Genomic DNA, 10498 nt, shown 5'->3' with positions numbered 1-10498 from the left:
AAAGGCAGATTTCTTGCTATTATCCAGCAAGGAGGTGGGGAGAAGAGAAATAAGAAGGAAAAACGGTGAGGAAAGCCTACATGAATTATGGTATGACAGCAACTCAAACAATATTTGCATAATGGAAGTCTCAGAAGGAAAAGAGATAGAAAGACAGAAAATTTATTTAAAGAAATAATGGCTGAAAACTTCCCAAATCTGCAGAAAGATTTGGCTACCTATATACATGAAGCTCACAGAACCCCCAAATAAATGCAACCCAAAGAGATCTTCATAAAGAAACATTACAATCAAACTCTCAAAAATCAAAATAGAAGATAAAGTTATGAAAGCATCAAGAGACAAAAAGAGTTATCACGAATAAGGGAACCCTGATAAGTTTATAAGCATATTTTTCAGCAGAAATCTTATGGCCCAAGTGAGAGTGAGATGATATAGTCAAAATGCTCAAGAAAAATACTGCCAACCAAGAACACTGTAACTGGCAAAGTTGTCCTTCAGTGAAGGAGGGATAAAGACTTCCTCAGGCAAACAAAGGCTAAAGGAACTTACCACCACTATACCTGCCTTACAAGAAATTCTAAAGGGAGTTCTTGAAGCTGACATGAAAGGACATTAACTAATAACATGAAAACATATGAAAGTTAAAGTTCACTGGTAAAGGTAGTAAATGTAGAAATATAGTCAAATTCAAAATACTCTAATTTTGCAATCATGATGTGTAAATCATTTTAAACTCTAGCATATAGTTTAAAATACAAAATTAAAATATCATAGCTATAATATTTTGTTAATAAATACACAATATAAAAAGATGTAAGTTGTGACATCAACAACATAAAATGTCAAGGTGGGTCAGGTAAATGTGTGGAAGTTTTTTTATGTAATTTAAGTTAAGTTATTATCAGCTTAAAATTGACTGTAATAACTATCAGGTGTATTATGAAAGTCTCATGGTAATCACAAATCAAAAACCCATAACAGATACACAAATGTAAAGAGTAATTAAAAGTATATCACTAAAAAAAAAATCACCAATTCACAAGAAAAACAAGAAAGGAAGAGAGGAACAAGGAAATACAAAACAAACAGAAAGCAATTAACTGAACGGTGAAAATATGTTCTTATGTATCAATAGAACTCTAAATGTAAATGGTTTAAAATGTTCAATCAAAAGACACAAAGTCACTGAATGGATTAAAAACAAGACCCAATTATATGTTGCCTACAAGAAACTAACTTAAGCTTTAAGGGTATTAGTATGCTGAAAATAAAGAGTTGGAAAAATAATATTCCATGAAAATGGATACCAATAGACAGCAGGATTAGCTGTGCTTATAGCAGACTTCTGTACAGCTGTATTATATCAGACTTCTGTACACTATACTATTTGACTTGAAGATGATAGACTTCAAGTCAAAAGCTGTAACAAGAGACAAAGAAAGGCATTGTGTAGTTGACCTTTGAACAACATATGTTTGAACTGCATGGGTCCACTTTTACATGGACTTTTTTCAATAAATATATTATATTATATATTTTTGGATATATGCAAAAATTTGAAAAAACATTCTTCTTTCAGCTTACTTTATTGTAAGTATACAGTATATAATACATATAACACACAAAAATACATGCTGACTTTTTATGTTATCAATAAGGCTTCTAGTCAATAGTAGGATGTTAGTAGCTAAGTTTTAGGGAAATAAAAACTTATACATGGACTTTCAACTATGTAGGGGGTTAGCACCCTTTAGCTCCCACATTGTTCAAGGGTCAATTGTATAATGATAAAAGAGCTAATTCCTCAAGAGTATATAACAATTGTAAATAGATAAGCACCCAATATTGGAGCATCTAACTAGACTATTATTAACAGATATAAAGGCAGTTGCAATGCAGTAATTATAGGGGAGTTCAATAATAGGGGAGTTCAATATCTCACTTTTAACAATGGATGGATCATCCAGATAGAAAATCAATAAAGAAATAATGGACTTGAACTACATTTTAGACCAAATGAACCTAACAGACATATGTAGAACACTTTGTCCAATAGTCGCAGAACACATATTCTTGTCAAGTGCACATGGAATGTTCTCCAGAAGAGATCATGTATTAGGTGATAAAGCAAGTCTTAACAAATGTAAGAGATGTAAATCATATCAAGAACCTTCTGATAGCAAGAATTTGAAATTAGAAATCATAAAAGGAGAAAAGCTGGAAAATTCACAAATATGTGAAAATTAAACATCACACTTCTGAACCACCAATGAGTCAAAGATGAAATCAAAATGGAAATACAAAAATATCCTGAGTAAACAAAAATATAAATACAACATACCAAAAGCTATGAATTGCAGACAAAACAGTTCTGAGAATTTATAACGATTAATGGCTACATTAAGAAAAAATTAATATCTGAAATCAGCATCCTAATCTGACACCTTAAGGAACTAGAAAAAGAAGAAAAATACTAGGTCCAAAATTAGTAGAAGGAAGGAAAGAATAAAATATTAGAGAAGAAATAAATAAAATAGAGATTAGGGAGACAATAGAAAAGACCAGTGAAATAAAGAGGTTTCCTTTTTTAACAATAAACAAAATTTTCAAACCTTTACCTAGGGAAAAAAAAAAGATGATTCAAATTAATAATTATAAATGAAAAAGGAAACTACAACTAGTAAAGGTAGAACTGGTAAAGAAACTATGGAACATTATATTCCAACAAATTAAATAACTTAGAATAAATAAACCCCTAGAAGCACACAACCAAAAAAGGCTAGATCATGAAGTAATTGAAAAGCTGAACAGAGTTTCTGTAACAAGCAATTGAATCAGTAATCAAAATCTCCCAACAAATAGAAGTCCAGAACCAGACAGTTTCACTGGTAAATTTTACCCAGTATTAAAGGAAAATTAATAGTAATGCTTCTCAAACTTTTCCAAAAAAAAAAAAGAAGAGGAATAGCTCTAAACTCTTTTTATGAGGCCACTATTAATCTGATACTAAAGCCAGACAAGGCCATTACAGGAGAAGAAAAGCATAGGTAGGCACCTCTGATAAATAAAAATGCAGAGTCCTCTAAAACATAACCAGCAAACTGAATTCAAAATCATATTATAAGTATGACATACCATGATTATATGGAATTTATTTCTGCAATGCAAGGATGGTTCGACATCTACAAATGAATAAGTGAGATACAGCACAACAGAATAAAGGATAAAAGTGACATGATCATTTCAATAGATGAAGAAAAGGCATTTAGCAAAATTCAGCATCCTTTCTTGATAAAAACTCTTAACAAATTAGGTTTAGAATAAAGGTACCTCAATACAATAAAGGCCATATGTGAAAAGTCTGCAACTAACATCCTCAATGGTGAAAATTAATAGTTTTTCTATAATATCAGGACCAAGGCAAGGATGTCTACTTTTGCCACTTCTATTCAACATAATACTGAAAGTTCTAGTCACAGCAATTAGAAAAAAAAAATGAAAAAGAAATGAAAGGCATCCAAATTGGAAAGGTAAAGTATAATTGTCTCTGTTTTCAGATGACATGATCTTTTATATAGAAAACCCTGAAGACATCACAGAAATTGTTAGAATAAACAAATTCAGAGAAGTTTCAGGAAAAAGTTAACCTACAAGAAAAAGTTGCATTTCTATACATTAATAATGAACTCCCTGTAAAAGAGAGTAAGAAAGCAATCCCATTTACAGTAGCATCAAAAACAATAAAATACTTAGGAATAAATTAACCAAGGTCATGAAAGATCTTTAGACTGAAAGTTATAAGAATTAATGAAAGAAATGGAAGAAGACACAAATAAATGCAAAGATGGTCCACATTCTTATATTGGAAGAATTAATATTGTAAAAATGCTCATACTGTTCAAAAGTGATCTAGACATTCAATGCAATCCCTATCAAAATTCCAATAGCATTATTCACAGAAATAGAAAAACCTATCCTGAATTTCCTATGGAACCAAAAATAACCCCAATAGCCAGGGCAATCTTGAGAAAGAACAAAGCTGAAGGCATCATACATCTTGATTTTAACTATATTACAAAACTATTATAATCAAAGAAGTATGATACTGGCATTAAAAACAGACACAAACAGAACAGAGAATCCAGAAGTAAATCCACACATATACAGTCAACTAATTTTTGACAAGGGTTCCAAGAACACATAATGGGGAAAGGATCGTCTCTTCAATAAATGATGCTGGGAAAATTCAATATCCATATGCAAATAAATGAAACTAGACCCCATCTTACACCACTTGCAAAAATAAACTCATAATGGATTAAAGACTTCCTTGTAGGACCTAAAACCATAACACTCCTAGGGGAATACAAGGAAAAATCTCCTTGACACTGGTCTCAGCAATGATTTCTTGGATAAGACACCAAACGCTCAGGCAACAAAAGGAAAAATAAATGATTGGGACATTATCAAACTAAATAGGTTTTGCACAGAAAAAGGGAACAATCAATAAATTGAAAAGGTAACCTACAGAATGTAGTTCTACATAATGCAGAAAGCAGTCTGACAGTTCCTCAAAATATTAAAAATTGAGCTACCATAGATCCAGGAATCCCATTTTTTAATATATATTTGAAGGAAATGAAAACAGTGTATTAGAGAGATATCTGCACTCTCATGTTCACTGAAGTACTATTAATAGCCAGGATATGGAAACAACCTAAATGTTCTTCAAGAAATGAATGTATATAGAAAATGTTATATATGTGTGGGTATGTGTATATATAATTAGATATATATATATAAAATTCAGATGTTTTATATGTGTATTATATGTTTTCTATATATAACTTCATATATATAAAATTCAGCCATAAAGAAAGAAAATTCTGCCATTTACAACAACATGGATGAAACTGGAGAGCATTATGCTATGTGAAATAAGCCAGAGAAAGAAAAATCAATACCATATAGTACATCTTATATAGGAAACCTTAAAAAAAAAAAGAAAGCAGATTTCATGAAAGCAGAGAATAGAATAGTGGTTTCCAGGGGCTGGAGGTGGGAAGGGTAATGGGGAGATGTAGGTCAAAGGGTACAAATGTTTAGTTATAAGGAGAATAAATTCTGAGGCTCTAATGCACAGCATGATGACTGTATTTAATCATATAATATTATATCCTTGAAAATTGCTGAGAATAGATCTTAAGCATTCTCACCACACACACAAAAAGAGTTAACTATGTGAGGTGATAGATGCACTAATTATCTTGTTCTTGGTAATCACTCTATAATGTATACATATATTAAATCATCACATTATACACTGTAAATATAAACAATTATATTTGCCAATTAGTTCTCAATAAAACTGGAAAAAAAACCAATAGGGAGTATTCTGAGAACTACACGGAATTGGTGTTGTCTGACTGGGTAATTTGACTGGGGGAATAAAAGGGCTGTGCTTGCCATGTGGGTCCTCTGGGGGTCTTTGAATATGATAAATGTATGTAAGCTTTCCTGATTTGCATCCTATAGAAGAAAGAGCTATAGATGATTCAGGAGCAAATGCATTTCAGTCCTGCTATGGTTCTCCTCTTCCTGAAATAGCTCCAATTTCTGTAGCAGAGGAATTCCAAGTCTTACCTGGAGATTGTGTATCACCCTCCTGGAAGCTGATAGGCTCCTGATGGCTCCTTGTCTTCCATGAGATGTAAAATGACAGCAAGAGCAGAATTCTAGACTGGAACCAAAACAGAAGGACATTTCATTATAAATAAATAAATAAAATTTTAATGTGGTTATAATGTGTCATGTTCTTTGCTTTTGGGATACTACATCAAATAAGAATGAAAGCCACCATTAAAGCAGCTGAAAGATTAGTAGAGGATACAAATACATGAGAAAAACAACCAGACCTCAGAGTGAGAAGAAGAAAACATAAATAGTACAGGAGCAGAGAGGAGGGCTACAGCAGAACTCTGGGAGGGTTCTCCTTAATGGGTTCAAGTTCTGCCTGTTACTAATTTTTAGCTCTATGACTTTAGGCAAGAAATGTAATTTCTGAGGGCTTCATTGCCCCAATCAGCAAAATGAGAACACTGGATGATATCCAAGTAAGCTCTCAGTTTTAAAATTAAGTGATTAAAAATGCAATCATTTTATGATACCAATGACTTAATAATACTTGATTTATAAAATTCAGCACATACAAATGTAAGTTAAGCATCAATTTCTTCTCCCCAAACTCTGCCCCCTCTGCAGGTCAACTTCCTTTAGTACATTTGAGGAAAATGCTCTCAAAAGATGTTTTATAAATTGAGGGTTTGGGTTTTAAAAGTCTAAGTTACAGTGTCCTAGTCTAGTGCAGAGAAATGTAACATAATGCTTTTAAGCATAAGCTGTGCAGAACAATTCAACTTGCAACCATGGGAAAATGACTTAACCATTTTGTGCCTCAATTTCTTTATCTGTAAAATGGTTATAAGAATTGGACGCACTTTTTGGTATTGGTAAGAGCAATAAGTTACTTGATGCATGTAAAGTGTTTAGAATATGCAATGGGGTGTGTGGGGAGGACTTGATAATAGGGTGAATGTTGTAACCACAATGTTGCTCATGTGAAACCTTCATAAGATTGTTTATCAATACCTTAATTTAAAAATAAAATAAAATGGACTACTGAAGAACCATTTGTTTAAAAAAAAGAGTTCTACTGGAAACAAATATACCTATAGCTGCCTGTACAGATATATATCTAAAGAGAGAGAGATATGCAGATAGATTTGTAGATATCTAGAGAGAAGAAAAGAGAGAGAGGCAGTAGGTTTCTCTTCTAAAACGACTACTGTAAGATAAATTCTAACCGAAACAAGCAGGCGACAACAGGCAACAAAGGGCCAGGCAGTTTATCTGAGTGCAATCCGGGCAAGATTCACCAGTTTGAAACACACGCAGGACAACTCGCCCCTAACCAGATAGGCGGGGAGCTTTTATAAGCACAGGGAGGGGAGGGGGAAGTGGGCCGTGCCACGGGTATGTGGGAAATTTTTTATTGGCTCAGGGTCGGGTGATGGACAGCCAGCGGTCTCCTCCTTCCGGATGGAAGGGGTCTGCATCCGGGGTTTGTCGGCACATCACGGGACTGGAATCCAGGAAGAGCTGTCCGTTCCTTCCTTATATGGCACTGTCCTCTCTTTCCTCCCTCCAGTGCCTCCAGCCTTACAACTACAAATGCCCCCTGCCCATTGCTCTTCATGCCCTCAGGGAACCCCCTCCCTGAGTGTGGACTGGACCTAGTCTTCTTTCTAAAAAATTGTGTATAGAGAAATTGATGAGGGTCAGGGGATTATGCGTCGCGCGGAGGACACCGGTTAGTCTCCATCCGGGTTCCGGCTGCGTTGGGCGTGCATGCGGCTGCCCAGACCATGGCGTCCGGGCCTCACCCAACCGCTCCCCTTGCTGCTACCGCCTCGTCGGCTGCCCCGAGCGCGGGCGGATCCAGCTCCCGGATGACGACCACGACGAGGACTGCAACGGGAGGGATCCTGATCGGCGACCGCCTCTACTCGGAAGTTTCGCTCACCATCGACCACTCGCTGATTCCGGAGGAGCGGCTGTTGCCCACCCCGTCCGTGCAGGATGGGCTCGACTTGCCCAGCGAGACGGACTTGCGCATCCTGGGCTGCGAGCTCATCCAGGCCGCCGGCATTCTCCTCCGGCTGCCGCAGGTGGTGATGGCAACGGGGCAGGTGTTGTTTCACCGTTTTTTCTACTCCAAGTCTTTCGTCAAACACAGATTCGAGATTGTTGCCATGGCTTGTATTAAACTTGCATCAAAAATTGAAGAAGCACCAAGCAGAATAAGAGATGTGATTAATGTATTTCACCACCTTCGCCAGTTAAGAGGAAAAAGGACTCCAAGGCCCCTGATTCTTTATCAGAACTACATTAACACCAACAATCTAATTTTCAAGGCAGAGAGAAGGGTGCTAAAGGAGTTGGGATTTTGTGTTCATGTCAGGCATCCCCATAAGATCATATATATGTATTTACAAGTCTTAGAATGTGAACGTAATCAAACCCTGGTTCAAACTGCCTGGAATTATATGAATGACAGTCTTCGAACCAGTGTGTTTGTTCGATTTCAACCAGAGACTATAGCATGTGCTTGCATCTATCTTGCAGCTAGAGCACTTCAGATTGCATTGCCAACTCGTCCCCACTGGTTTCTTCTTTTTGGTACTACAGAAGAGGAGATCCAGGAAATCTGCATGGAAACACTTAGGCTTTATACCAGAAAAAAGCCAAACTATGAATTGTTGGAAAAAGAAATAGAGAAAAGAAAAGTAGCCTTACGAGAAGCCAAATTAAAAGCAAAGGGGTTGAATCCTGATGGAACTCCAGCCCTTTCTACCCTTGGTGGATTTTCTCCAGCTTCTAAACCATCATCACCAAGAGAAGTAAAAGCTGAAGAGAAGTCACCAATATCTGTTAACATGAAGACAGTCAAAAAAGAACCTGAGGATAGAGAACAGGCTTCCAAAAGCCCTATAATGGTGCAAGAAAAGACAGCAAGAGAAGTAGAAACAGCAGAAGTGCAAGTTGATCAAGGTCAAGAACACGATCATGTTCTAGATCACATACTCTGAGAAGACATTATAATAATAGGCAGAGTCGATCTGGAACATACAGCTCAAGATCAAGAAGCAGGTCCCGCAGTCACAGTGAAAGCCCAAGAAGACATCATAATCATGGTTCTCCTCACCTTAAGGCCAAACATACCACAGATGATTTAAAAAGCTCAAATAGACATGGTCATAAAAGGAAAAAATCTCGTTCTCGATCTCAGAGCAAGTCTCGAGATCACTCAGATGTTGCCAAGAAATACAGGCATGAAAAGGGACATCATAGGGACATGCGTGAAAGATCTCGCTCCTTTGAGAGGTCCCATAAGGCAAGCACCACGGCAGCAGTCGCTCAGGACATGGCAGGCACAGGCGCTGACCTTCTTCCTTTAAGTGTGCATCAGCTCTTGTTCTGTCTGACTGCAGTGTGCTGCATGGACTCATCATCAAAACATTAAAAGCAAACTGAATAGTATTTATTTCTTAAAACCCTCCAGGTCTCTGGAACACTGGGGACATTTCTTTTTGGAAAGAACTATGTGCACTTTTTTTTTTTTTTTTTTTGCACATTAAAATGCCCTAGCAGTATCTAATTGAAAACCATGGTCAGGTTCAATTGTGCTTATTATAGTTGTGTATTGTTTATTGCTATAAGGACTAGAGTGTGAATTCTGTGAAAATGTATCTTTTTTTAATTATTTTATTTTATTTTATTTATTTTGTTATCATTAATCTGCAATTGCATGAAGAACATTATGTTTACTAGGGTCCCCCCTTCACCAAGTCCAACCCACAAACCCCATTACAGTACTGTCCATCAGCGTAGTAAGATGTTGTAGAATTACTACTTGTCTTCTCTGTGTTGCACAGCCCTCCCCACGAAATTGTATCTTATTTTTATACAGGTCAAATTGCAGACACTGTTCTATTTAAGTGGCTATTTGTTTAAATGATGGTGAATACTGTCTTAACACTGGTTTGTCTGCATGTATAAAGATTTTTACAAGAAAATAAAATATAAATCTTGTTTTATAAAAAAAAAGAATTGGTGAGATGCCACTTTCCAGATTACTTTATTTTCTTAAAAAAATCTGTGACTTCCTCTCTTTTTTTGTACTCTCTCTGTGGCTCTTCCCAAGTGTTCAGTCTGACTGAAGCTGGCTGCATGCTGTCAGCCATCCTATGGAAACGAAGGCAAGAAATGGAGGGAGGCCTCCAGACAACAACCATCAAAGAATTGAGACCCCCCAGAGAAACAATCAATGAGAAACGGAACCTCACCAGCGACCGTGTGTGTGAGCTTGGAAGCAGTTCCCTCCCCAGTCAAGCCCACAGATGAGACTTTTGCTCAGCTCACACCTTGATTGCAAATATACAAAAGACCTTGAGCTAAGCTGTGCCCAGATTCCTGACCCACAAGAACTGTGAAATAGTAAGTGCTTGTTCTAAGATACTAAATTTGGGGGTAATTTGTTACATAACAATTGATAATTAATATAATAACCTGTAAATTATATAGCCTAATATGTATATATTTAAATAAAATACTACAGGTCAGTTTGGAAACCTGGGCTTCTGTCATAATATTGCTCCTGTGGGAAAATATGCATATATGCTCTGAATTCTACAAAATTTTGCTTACAAATTATTGAAATATTGTAATACAATGCATTTGTAAGTTGAGAACTTTCTATAAAGGATGCTATTTTAAAAAATTTAATTGATATTTTCATTAATCTTCATAGGATCTAAGTTGAAGGATTATGTGTGATTTGATGTCCTTTTTATATTTTTTATTCTGCATTTTCCAAATTTTTCTCAATAAATATGCCCTTTTTTTTTTCCTGGTAAATTGATACCAGTTATTCAAT

The 10498-nt window shown here is 35.9% G+C and overlaps 1 pseudogene; it reads left to right on the top strand.

Moving 5' to 3' along the window:
* The first annotated feature begins 7480 nt into the window (after positions 1-7480).
* LOC108397263 (cyclin-L1 pseudogene) lies at positions 7481-10129 on the top strand (annotated as a pseudogene).
* Positions 10130-10498: the final 369 nt, after the last annotated feature.

The sequence above is a fragment of the Manis javanica genome, chromosome 11 (genome assembly GCF_040802235.1).
Source record: "Manis javanica isolate MJ-LG chromosome 11, MJ_LKY, whole genome shotgun sequence".
Classification (NCBI taxonomy): Eukaryota; Metazoa; Chordata; class Mammalia; order Pholidota; family Manidae; genus Manis; species Manis javanica.
Note: the sequence above shows the minus strand (reverse complement) of the source record. Positions and strands in the feature narration are given on the sequence as shown.